General features: G+C 40.6%; 1 pseudogene; it reads left to right on the top strand.

Annotated features, from left to right (window-relative positions):
* Positions 1-477: 477 nt before the first annotated feature.
* On the top strand, positions 478-5,325 carry LOC100138772 (eukaryotic translation initiation factor 4E-like; annotated as a pseudogene).
* Positions 5,326-13,056: the final 7,731 nt, after the last annotated feature.

Here is a 13,056-nt window from a genome sequence, read left to right as displayed (position 1 = left end):
TTACCTCTCATACTAAATCGAAATTATTTTATGACACATTTGGCTTCCTGATCTTAAGATTTCTCAGTGTTAAGGTTCACAATAATTCATGTTGTATCCCTAGGGCTAGTCTGGGCACATGCCTAATAAGTGTATGTTTTTATTCTAAGTGATCTTTTTTTTAAATCACCAAAATAGTATGCGATCTAAGCTTCCAGGAAATTTCAACAAATTTAAGTATCATGACTATCCAGCACTGCTATCCACATTCAAAAGCAGTAACTAAAGACTGACTTAAAACTAGTGTTTCAAGAGGTTCAGGAAACTCCTCACCTGCACCCTAGGACTCACCTCTCCTCCATGACCCTCCTGAAAATCACTGCATCGAGCAGGATGTTATGAAGAGAAAGCACCATACTGTGAAGGGCATAGTTGCATGGGGGAGAAGATTGAAAAGCCTGTGTTTAGTTTCAAAGTTTTAGACTGGTTTTTCTTAACCAAAGCATTTGAAATACAGAGTTTTATAAGGAGAAATAAAATAACCCATGCTTTGAAGTACTTTTAAAATAACTTATTATGGAGAGGGATCTAAGATGGTGACTGTGGAACCAGAAACCACCTCTACTCCTAATTCCTACCTGCAGAGAAAAGAGAAATCTATCAGGAGGTGGCTAATCCAGAACAATATATGAAACATCCCTTACAGAACAGATGGGCACTCTGGCTTTTTAAAAATGATAAAAGCAAAACTTGGCAAAAGCAAACCTTCAGCTGATCTCTAAGTTTGATACTCTTGAAGGCTTTTGGGCTCTGTACAACCATATCCAGTTGCCTAGTAATTTAATGTCCAGCTGTGAATACTCACTTTTTAAGGATGGAATTAAGCCTATGTGGAAAGATGAGAAAAACAAACAAGGAGGATGATGGCTAATTACACTGAACAAACAGCAGAGGTGAAGTGATCTCAATCGCTTTTGGCTACAGATGCTGCTGTACCTTATTGAAGAATCTTTTGATGATTACTGACTTCCCTGGTGGCTCAGACGGTAAAGCATCTGTCTACAATGTGAGAGACCTGGGTTCGATCCCTGGGTTGGGAAGATTCCCTGGAGAAGGAAATGGCAACCCACTCCAGTACTCTTGCCTTGAAAATCCCATGAATGTTGGAGCTTGGTGCAGGCTACTATCCATGGGGTCACAAAGAGTTGGGCACGACTGAGCGACTTCACTTTCACTTTTCACAGTGATAATATATGTGGTGCTGCTGTTAATGTTAGAGCTAAAGCTGATAAAATAGCAATATGGACTCTTGACTGTGAAAAGAGAGACACTGTTACACATAATAGGGAGGGTAGACAATCAGATTGATTATATTCTTTGCAGCCAAGGATGGAGAAGCTCTATACAGTCAGCAGAAACAAGACCGGGAGCTGACTGTGGCTCAGATCATGAACTCCTTATTGCCAAATGCAGACTGAAATTGAAGAAACTAGGGAAAACCACTAGACCATTCAAGTATGACCTAAATCAAATCCATTATGACTATACAGTGGAAGTGAGAAATAGATTTAAGGGACTAGATCTGATAGACAGAGTCCCTGATGAACTATGGATGGAGGTTCATGACATTGTACAGGAGACAGGAATCAAGACCATGCCTGCCAGGAGCCAGCATGAGGACCTCCGCCTGTGGCAAAGGTCATGAGGAAGGAGGTTCAACATACGGAAAGGCGGGATTGAGCCTCAGGAGTCCTCCTGGAAATTCTCGAGCATCTACCCCCAAAACCAGAGACTGCCTACTTTACTACTTTGTGCTCTCACCTACACCTCTGACTTTACGGGGGGCTGTCCCCCACCACCTCTTTCGGAGAAGGAGTTAACTTAGAGCTCCAGTTAATAATAATTCCTGGGTGTGATAGGAGTGTTTCAATCTACAAACTCCTCTGAAGGTTCTCTAGCTCGCCTGACAGGCTTGTCTGGCCACATGTGATTGTTCACAGCCTCCCAACCGTGAGAGGCACGAGATGCTTTAAACCTTCTAAAAACAGATTCTTTTGAGAAGTTAGAAAATTATTAGTGTAGTATAGTGGGCTGATTAGAAATTGTATTGGTGAAGGATTTTTCATTTGTTGAGCCAATGTTTACTGCTAAGTCTCCATATCCCCTGCCCTTATACACATTAATGAATATATAGAAGAAATAAGTATTAACCTTTGATATTAATCACGTTAGACCTTAGGCTAAGCAAATTCTTTCCTTAATTAAAACCCACTACACCCTCACCCTATAAGAATGTAACTTTATCTGGTGCCTTCGGAAGGTGGCATTTGTTTTAAGAATAATCACCCCTGGAGAAATAAGTGTTCTGGTTGACTGACTGCTGTCACAAGGAGAGGGTCATAAGTTGTCAGCATGCCCCCTGGCCAGAAGATGATGTAACACCCCTAAGACCTCTGTATACATTTGTATGAAGCACCTGACTTTAATAAAAGTCAGGACTGCTGACCCCGCGTGACTTTTGTATAACATCTCAGTGTATAAAAACAGACCCTGGAAAAATAAAAAATGGGATCAGTTCCTTGAAAGACTGGTCTCCCCATGTCGTTCTTTCTCTCACCTTCTGGCTGAATCCCCATCTGGAACGTGGAGGCTCGTCAAGCCTACTAATTATGCCTGGGCTTCTAAGATCTGACTGGGGAGGCCTTAGTGTCTCCTCTCCTTTGGGAGAACGGGAGGACGCCTGTGGCCTACATAGGTGATGTAAATTCCTTATTTTGGAATTTTATTGGCTTTCCACGTAAACCAAGTTATTCAGCCTCTTTTCTCCACTGAATTTTCTCGATGAGCTATCCTTATTCTATTACTCTTTATAACTCTAATTAATATTTAATTAAAGCTATCATATCCTGATCGCCGAAGCCGTTTCTCCTTCGAATTTCCCTGGATCCACTGGGGCTGGACCCCGGCATATGCCCAAGAAAAACAAATGCAAAAAAGCAACATGGCTGTCTGAGGAGGCCTTAAAAAGAGCTGAGAAAAGAAAAAAGGAAAGATATACCCATTTGAATGCAGAGTTCCAAGGGATAGCAAGGAAAGATAAGAAAGCCCTCCTCAGTGATCAATGCAAAGAAATAGAGGAAAACAATAGAATGAGAAAGACTAGAGATTTCTTTAAGAAAATTAGAGATACCAAGGGAACATTTCATGCAAAGATGGGCTTAATAAAGGACAGAAATGGTAGGAACCTAACAAAAGCAGAAGATGTTAAGAAGAGGTGGCAAGAATACACAGAAGAACTGTACAAAAAAGATCTTAATGACCCAGATAATCATGATGGTGTGATCACTCATACTTACCTAGAGCCAGACATCCTGGAATGTGAAGTCAAGTGGGCCTTAGGAAGCATCACTATGAACAAATCTAGTGGAGGTGATGGAATTCCAGTTGAGCTATTTCAAATCCTGAAAGATGATGCTGTGAAAGTGCTGCACTCAATATGTCAGCAAATTTGGAAAACTCAGCAGTGGCCACAGGACTGGAAAAGGTCAGTTTTCATTCCAACCCCAAAGAAAGGCAATGCTAAAGAATGCTCAAACTATTGCACAATTGTACTCATCTCACACGCTAGTAAAGTAATGCTCAGAATTCTCCAAGCCAGGCTTCAGTAATACATGAACCATGAACTTCCAGATGTTCAAGCTGGTTTTAGAAAAGACAGAGGAACCAGAGATCAAATTGCCAACATCCGCTGGATCATCAAAAAAGCAAGAGAGTTCCAGAAAAACATCTATCTCTGCTTTCTTGACTATGCCAAAGCCTTTGACTGGGTGGATCACAATAAACTGTGGAAAATTCTTGAAGAGATGGGAATACCAGACCACCTGACCTGCCTCTTGAGAAGTCTGTATGCAGGTCAGGAAGCAACAGTTAGAACTGGACATGGAACAACAGACTGGTTCCAAATAGGAAAAGGAGCACATCAAGATTGTATATTGTCACCCTGCTTATTTAACTTATATGCAGAGTACATCATGAGAAATGCTGGGCTGGATGAAGCACAAGCTGGAACCAAGATTGCTGGGAGAAATATCAATAACCTCAGATATGCAGATGACACCACCCTTATGGCAGAAAGTGAAGAACTAAAGAGCCTCTTGATGAAAGTTAAAGAGGAGAGTGAAAAAGCTGGCTTAAAACTCAACATTCAGAAAACTAAGATCATGGCATCCGGTACCATCAGTTCATGGCAAATAGATGGGGAAACGGTGGAAACAGTGTCAGACTTTTTTGGGGGGGCTCCAAAATCACTGCAGATGGTGACTGCAGTGATGAAATTAAAAGACGCTTACTCCTTGGAAGGAAAGTTATGACCAACCTAGACAGCATATTAAAAAGCAGAGACATTACTTTGTCAACAAAGGTCCATCTAGTCAAGGCTATTGGAGAAGGAAATGGCTACCCACTTTGGTATTCTTGCCTGGAAAATCCCAGGGACAGGGGAGCCTCGTAGGCTGCAGACCACGGGGTCGCTGAGAGTCGGACACAACTGAGCAACTTCACTTTCACGCATTGGGGAAGGAAATCGCAACCCACTCCAGTGTTCTTGCCTGGAGAATCCCAGGGACAGGGAAGCCTGGTGGGTGCTGTTCATGGAGTCACAGCAGTCAAGGCTATGATTTTTCCAGTGGTCATGTATGGATGTGAGAACTAGACTATAAAGAAGACTGAGCACAGAAGAATTGATGCTTTTGAACTGTGGTGTTGGAGAAGACTCTTGAGAGTCCCTTGGACTGCAAGGAGATCTAACCAGTCCATCTTAAAGGAGATCAGTCCTGGGTGTTCATTGGAAGGACTGATGTTGAAGCTGAAGCTCCAATACTTTGGCCACTTGATGCGAAGAGCTGACTCATTTGAAAAGACCCTGATGCTGGGAAAGATTGAGGACAGGAGAAGGGGACAACAGAGGATGAGATGGTTGGATGGCATCAGTGACTCAATGGACATGGGTGTGGGTGGACTCCAGGAGTTGGAGATGGACAGGGAAGCCTGGCGTGCTGCAGTTCATGGAGTCGCAAAGAGTTGGACATGACTGAGCAACTGAACTGAACTGAGACAAGGAAAGGTTAGAACTTCCTCCAAAGATAGCTGTCCCATGAAGGCACAGCTACTAAGAGTGGCTCCACCGTAAAAAGTAGGTGTGTTGTTTAAGACGACACCTTCTGAGTATTCTCATAGGAGACTGTGTCAAGCAATCAATATTTGGGAGCTGAACCAAAGCCTATTCAAAAGCACATTGGATGGCATTTAAATTTGATTTCCATCTAAATGATGTTAAGAAATAAGGGAAGCCTCAGTTACCTTTATCCTGTATTTCTGTGTTTATATATTTTTTTTAAATTTTTGGCTAGAGTGTCCACTGTCCACTGGGGCTTCCCTGATAGCTCAGTTGGTAAAGAATTTGCCTGCAATGAGGAGACCCCAGTTCAATTCCTGGGTGGGGAAGATCCCCTGGAGAATAGATAGGCTACCCACTCCAGTATTCTGGCCTGGAGAAGTCCATGGACTGTATAGTCCATGGAGTCACAAGGAGTGGGACACAACTGAGCGACTTTCACTAGGTCTACATCACTAGGTCCACTGTCCTTCAAGAATTCGAGTAGGCATCATCTCCAGAATCCATAATGTTCCTGGCCCATTCTGTAATAGCTTAATTAACCATTACAAACACATTTGATTCATCTACAATAGTAAAAAAAAAAAAAGAATTTGCATTTCTGTGCCTTACAAGAGAACAATTCTGTTTATATTCCATTGTATGCAGGAGCACATTTTGCTAGTTTGAAGGAATATGATGCACAGTTTTCTAGCAGTTCTGTTTCTTTTTACAGAATTGTCTGTGTTGTACTCTTGCTGATGGCTGCTAGATTTTGTTTCCCTACTTGACAACATTGATGATTCTAATGATAACATTAGTGATTAGTGATAACATGTTAGTGATGGTTAATGTTAGTGATAATGTTAGTTAATGTTAGTGATAACATTAGTGGTTTCAGTTTTTCATTTGTTTTGCTTTTCTTTTTTTTTTTTCTGTATGTAACATTAGTGAAGCGTACAGAAATATGACACAAAGGTGAAATAAACATTAATCTGTGCATTCTTTGGTAATTTTGTTTGTTTTTTGTAACTACAAAGCCTTGCTACAAATTTATGCATTTCTTTCAAATCAGTGATCTGTTTGTGTGATTTTCTAGACAAAGTTGTGGATTATAAAAAAAAAAACCATGATAATTACATTCCTAATTAGAATTGTCATGCTCAGTCACTTCAGTTGCATCCAATGCTTTGTGATCCCGTGTACTGTAGCTCAGCAGGTTCTTCTGTCTGTGGGATTTTTCAGGCAAGAATACTGGAGTGGGTTGCCAAGCCCTCCTCCAGAGGATCTTCCTGACCTAGAGATTTGAACCTGAGGCCCCTCGTCTCCTGCACTGCAGGTGGATTCTTTACCACTGAGCCATCAGGAAAGCCCCAATTAGAATTAGTATCTCTGTTTTTTAACTCTGTTTTTTAATGCTGTATTTTAACACTTTGTACTACATAGGTTATTTTGCTTTGGTTAAAAAAATAGCTAAAAAATAAAAAGTATAAAAGCGGTCCCACTCACATTAAGATAATGTACAAAAGTGTAAACAAAATGTGTACCATTAATTGTCTTTTAGACAATAAATAAATAAATCACTTAAGATAGAACTCGCAGAAAAGAATTCCTGGATAATACTTTAATAAAGAACTTTATTAAAGTGTAACCACTAGATGTCAGCACTTATGAACGGCAATCCCACCCACAGTTCTGAGGTCCGTGTCATTTTTTTTCTTTATTATGATTGATGAAAAAAGATAATTGGTAAATAAAATGTTTGCTTGAAATACATAAAATACTATATTTAGAAAATAATAAATTCAATTATGACAATTCTCAAAACAAGAACAAAATCTCAATTTAAGTGACCAGTTTGCAGACCCTGGAGGTTCACAAACTGACCTTTGCCAGGACAAAATTCTAAGTGCAAGGATTCTCCACAAGCAATACCGAATCATCTCAATCAAATAAGTGGAGTCTGAATCTGTCTTTGGGATTTCCTTCAGGTCATGAGAGCAAGATGTTCTTCATGAAAGAACCACACTAGTTATGGTCCTGCACACGTGCTGCCTGTGTAGCTTTTTGGCACCTGCCCAACTATTTTCAGTCTCTTCTTTTAGATTTAGGTCATGGAATCACTGAGTTCCCTAGTGCACCTCTTTTGCTGCACAGTCAACAAAACAAACCAAAAATCACTGCACCAACAGAATGCTTAAAATACGAAAGTTGTTTGCTTGTTTTTCCTAGAATATAAAAATCCCTCTTGGGCTACTTCTAAACAGCAAAACCAAGTGAGAAGCACCAAGAGAAAGGAGCATGGCAAAGGTGTGTCGACTGGGCGGGGTCTGTGAGCCTGGCTGAAAGTACTGCAAGTCTAATTAGCTGCTTAATGAACCATTATTAAGCTGTCTGGGGTTGAGTGAGGAATGTACACACTTGGCTCAGCTGACTGGCATCATTTTGCTCCGAGTCTGAAATGAAACAATAGAATGTGTTAGGCCATTAGATATTTTCATAGATAGCCTCAGAGATCTCTTCTGTAACAGTTCTACAATACGCGAGGCTCTATAATACAGCTAGTCTGTTGCATCACCTGAATTTAGTTTTAAGAAAATGAAAAGGGCTTTTCTCATTTAAAAATAAAAATATGGCAAAAATCATACCACAGAATTAACGTTTCTATTGAGCATGTCTTATGACAGAGAAGGAAAATAAGGCACTAATCCTGCTTTCCATTTTCCCCAGCCTCACCATTTTGTTTGCATGCTCTGAGAATTTTGTCCCAGACTATTAGTTAAATTATTGTTATACACCAAGATTTTCTTTTAGTGATTTTAAGATTTAGATTCTGCCTTCTAAGTATAATTACCAGAGTTATTTGAACTTAATTCTGTGTTTAATGTATATCGGCAGGTCTTTCCTACACAACTTGATCATATGTTTTCCTTTACATTTTAAAGATGAAAAAATAAATTCTTAGAGTGCTTTTGTTTACTTGTTTTAGTAAATACTATATGGACAGTTAGAGATAGAATTTGGGTTATTTGACATTCTTCTCTTGCTTTGTAGAGTCCTTATTTTCTTTAATCTAGAATCAAAGAAATTTTGTAAAATTTTGTTCTTCCAAAGTGTGCTCTTCATCCTCTAGTCCATTCTGGTTTTGTTCTAGCATTTTTGCACAGGTTTCATAGGAGTGTTTCTTGCAATTTGCTGAAAAAATAGTGTGGTAGAATCATCTTAATGCATGTCTTTACTCACTTGGGGACCTCTGAATCACTACCTTAGAATACAAAGGTAGAGGTTTCATTTTGATGCTTTTTATCCTATAATCAACCAGTCCCCTTGTTGCCTAAGGGTGGAGGCGTGGGTGGGGTTAAAAGCTTCTGGCTGAAAGAAGCTTTATGTTAAAAAAAGAAACTCCACCACTGTCCAGGTATGCCAAATTGTGAAGAGTATTTTATTGTTCTTATTCAGTGGAATGTCCTTGGGTATTGGCTTTTTCTCTACTTTAAGGATAAGTCAAAATTTGGTTAAATACACACACTACTATATATATAAAATGGGTAACCAACAATGGGTATAGCACAGGGAACTAACCTTAATATTAAAAGAAGAATTATTTATTTGGCTGTGCTGGGTCATTGTTGCTGCACAGGCTTTTCTCTAGTTGCAGAGAGCTGGGGCTACTCTAGTTGCAGAGAACAGGCTTCTCATTGGGGTGGCCTCTCCTGTTGCAGAACACACAAGAGCTTTAGGGTGTGCGGGCTTCAGGAGCTGTAGCACCTGGGTCAGTAGTTGCAGCTCCCAGGCTCTAGAGCACAGGCTCAGTAGTTGTCGCGCACAGGCTTAGTTGCCCTATGCATGTGGGATCTTACCAGACCAGGGATAAAACCTTTGTCTCCTGCTTTGGCAAGCGGATTCTTTACCACTGAGCCATTAGGAAGCCCTAACCTCTATAGATTTTATAATAATCAATAAGGGAAAAGATCTGAAAAAGAGTACATATACATACATGCATATATATGTACACATACATATGAATGATTGTACTGTACATCTGAAATTAACAGGACATTGTAAATCAACTATACTTCAATAAAAACAAATAACAATGACAACAAACAAAACCCCAAAGACTTTAGTTGAGAAATCAGGTCAGTGTGACACTGATTGGTTAACCATTTTCGTTTTCCCTTCTTTCCTTCCTTTCCCTCCCTCCCTTCCTCCCTCCTTTCTTTCCTGATCCTTTTTCATCCCATCATTTTTGTTCCTTTGCAGCAAATTTGACTTCCAACATAGACTCCTCTCTCTCTCATACTTCAGAGCCCTCTTGCCCTGATTAAGAATCCAGGTTGTTTTTATTTTTAGTCACTAAGTCATGTCGGGTTCTTTTGTGACCCCATGGACTGTAGCCCACTGGGTTTTTCTGTCCATGGGATTTCCCAGGCAATAATACTGGAGTGGGGTGCCATTTCCTTCTCCAGGGGATCTTCCCAATCCTGAATCCATATCTCCTGAGCAACTCAACTGAACTGAGGGACCACAGGGTCTGTTACAACTGATCATCTGCACTAGAGAATGGGCTCCAGGCAGCTTGGTCTCTGCCGTTCTTGCTACCGCCCATGATTTTAGTCATGCACTTTCAAAATGGGGGTACAGGGAATCCCCTGGCAGTCCAATGGTTAGGACTCTGTGCTTCCACTGCCGAGGGCGCTGGGTTCCGTCCCTTGCCTAAGAACTAAGACCCTACAAGGCACTTGGTGCGGCCAAAAATTTTTTTTAAATGGGGGTACACTGGGCAGCTGAATATCTTGATTTACTTCTGATAATAACTACAAATGACCAAAACTATTGGAATGCTTTGTTGATGCTATGTAAAAGTATATACCAAACTCGTATCTCTGAAAATTCTACTTGGTACATTATGTCCTCTATCCTGTTTTAAACTTGTTTCATTTCAATAACTTTAAGATTAAAGTTCAGAAAATTAAGCAGCTTTAATATTTCAGAAAATAAAATTTTAGTACCAGAAATTTACATGTGGAATGGTTATGTATAAATAAAAATACCTTGTAGAAAAATGAATAATGAGTAAAAAGAAATAGCAATAATAAAAATTTTTCCAAATGAAGATAAATACACTAGAACAAGTACACAGGCCAAGAAAGGGCACTAATCTTATTGGAATGCAACAAAAATTGTATTCAATATAATCTAATTATCAATTTGAAGAAAATATTCAAGAAAAAGAGGTCTAGGGCCTCTTATTGAATTAACTGACTTTACAAATATTCAAATATTTGAAGATGCTGGGACTACTTTTGCATTTATAGATGTGCTCTGATTTTCCCAATCATCATGAAAACTATTACAGCTCAGTAGACCACAGGCATCAATCATTGGCCCTTGAAACAACCTCTCAAGTGTTTCTGTGAGACAGTGATTATATTGCAGATGCTCACAAACACACAGATATTATAACCTGAATCAGACAATTCTCTCATAATACACTAATCATTATTAAAACCCCTTTCAGGTTACCTGTTCAGCTTAGTAAGGATGCCTGCGCTTCAAGCCTTTAGGGAACCCTGAAGAAACTAGAGAGTCTAAAGATTTTGAGCATCTCCACAACACTCTGAATCCACTGTTTATTTTATGGCCAATTGCCCCACAGCTTTATTTTGAAGGTAGGAACATCACCATAGCAAAGGGAGTTGTTAGATAAAAACACTGTTCCATGACTCAATATCAGAGATGATATTTTTGTCCCAATTTGGCTTCTTATTAGTTGTGTGAAACACAGCCTTAATTGTCTCCTGTACATGTTTCTTATTACTGTCCAAACAACTTCTGGACTAATCAAACCATCCTCTACATCTCTCCCCAGCGTGTTTCTGGGAGGTGATGAGAATTGGCCTGAGCTTCTACCTACTGTCAGGACCAGGACTCTCAAGTCCATTCCTTTGACCAACCCATGTAGCTCATGTTCTTCTTTGGTAAACACTGCAGGATTCTGTTCCTTGGCAATGCTTTCTGGGCTACTATTTTCACTGTCATTCTGAAGTCAGCACTCTTCTTTGCACCTCTAGCCATAACGTGCTCCTGGTCTTTGTTGTATTGACCCTACAGTGGAAGATACAGAGATGATAAAGTGTTCTTTATAAGTGGTACCATTTTGGCCTCCAAGTATAACTTTTACTATGAAATAATTCCCCATTCTACTGAACAGTCAGTCCCCTCTACGAGGGAAGGCACCAAATATACTTTGTTCATTTTTTATCTCCATGACACTTCCTGACACATAGTAAGTGCTCAACAACATTTGTTCAGTGAATGTTTCAGGTCCTTCAAGGATTGGTTGGAGAATATTTACAACAACACTGCCTTTTAAAATAGACTTTCTGGTGGGCTTTTGGTCCAGACAAAATGGTATAGATTTGTCTGTCCAAGTACAACTATAAACCCTGGAAATAACAAAAGCAGCAACCATAGAGGACTCTGAAAGGTGAAAAGGGAAAGGCAGACTGGCTAGAGACCCAAGAAAAAAGGACCATCCCAGTGGCTGGGTATCTTATGATCCTCCCTACCCAGCAATGAATTTTGGACTCCAAAATCACTGCAGATGATAACTGCAGGAATGAAATTAAAAGACGCTTGCTCTTTGCAAGAAAAGTTATGACCAACCTAGACAGTATATTAGAAAGCAGAGACATTACTGACAAAGGTCCGCCTAGTCAAAGCTATCGTTTTTCCAGTAGTCACGTATGGATGTGAGAGTTGGACTATAAAGAAATCTGAGCGCCAAAGAATTTATGCTTTTGAACTGCAGTGTTGGAGAAGACTCTTGAAAGTCCCTTGGACAGCAAGGAGATCCAGCCAGTCCATCCTAAAGGAAATCAGTCCTGAATACTCATTGGAAGGACTGATGCTGAAGCTGAAACTCCAATACTTTGGCCACCTGATGCAAAGATCTGACTCACTGGAAAAGACCCTGATGCTGGGAAAGATTGAAGGCAGGAGAAGGGGATGACAGAGGATGAGATGGTTGGATGGCATCACTGACTCGATGAACATGAGTTTGAGCAAGCTCCAGGAGTTGGTGATGAACAGGGAAGCCTGGAGTGCTGCAGTCCAATACTCAAGTATTCTTGCCTGGGAAATCCCATGGATAGAGGACCCTGGTAGGCTGCAGTCCATGGGGTCACTGAGAGTCGGACACGACTGAGCAACTTCACTTTCCCAGGCAAGAATACTCGAGTGGGTTGTTGTTTCCTTCTCCAGGGGATCTTCCCAACCCAAGGATCAAACCCATGTCCCCAGGATTGGCAGGCAGAATCTTTACCACTTGAGCCACCAGTCTTCAGACCTCTTTTCCTCTTTAATAACAGAAGAAAAGCACCATTTCCTAGCCACCTGTACACCTAGGTTTGGCCAAATGCCCAGGTCCTAGCCAATGGGATGTGCCCAAAAATTATATAAGTACTTGACAAAGCTAAGCTTGTTTACTATAGCCACACTATGGATTAGGTGCTGTCCTATGAACTTTACATGTATTAACTCACTTGTGCCTGGTACCATCAAGTCCATTTTCCAGATGGGAAACTGAGGAACAGCAGGATAAGTAACATGTTATTACTGAGGGCACAGAGCTGGGAAATGGCAGCGCTGGGATGAGAAGCCAGGCTGTCCAGCTGCAGAGTCTGCTCTGACCTGACCACCAAGTTTTCTATTAGTTCCACACAACTTCTTAGATATCAACTACCCCAGACTCAGGTTTGAACTGGGGGAAGACTCGGTAAAAATGCAGAAGCCCTAACTTACCTCCTGATTTATTTTTCTTTTTGGCTGTGCCACATTGCATGTGGGAATCTTTGTTTCCCAACCAGGGATCGAACCCACACCCCCTGCATTGGCAGCTCGGAGTCTCAATCACTGGACCT

Source organism: Bos taurus, chromosome 9 (assembly GCF_002263795.3).
Source record: "Bos taurus isolate L1 Dominette 01449 registration number 42190680 breed Hereford chromosome 9, ARS-UCD2.0, whole genome shotgun sequence".
In the NCBI taxonomy this organism is placed as follows: domain Eukaryota; kingdom Metazoa; phylum Chordata; class Mammalia; order Artiodactyla; family Bovidae; genus Bos; species Bos taurus.
Note: the sequence above shows the minus strand (reverse complement) of the source record. Positions and strands in the feature narration are given on the sequence as shown.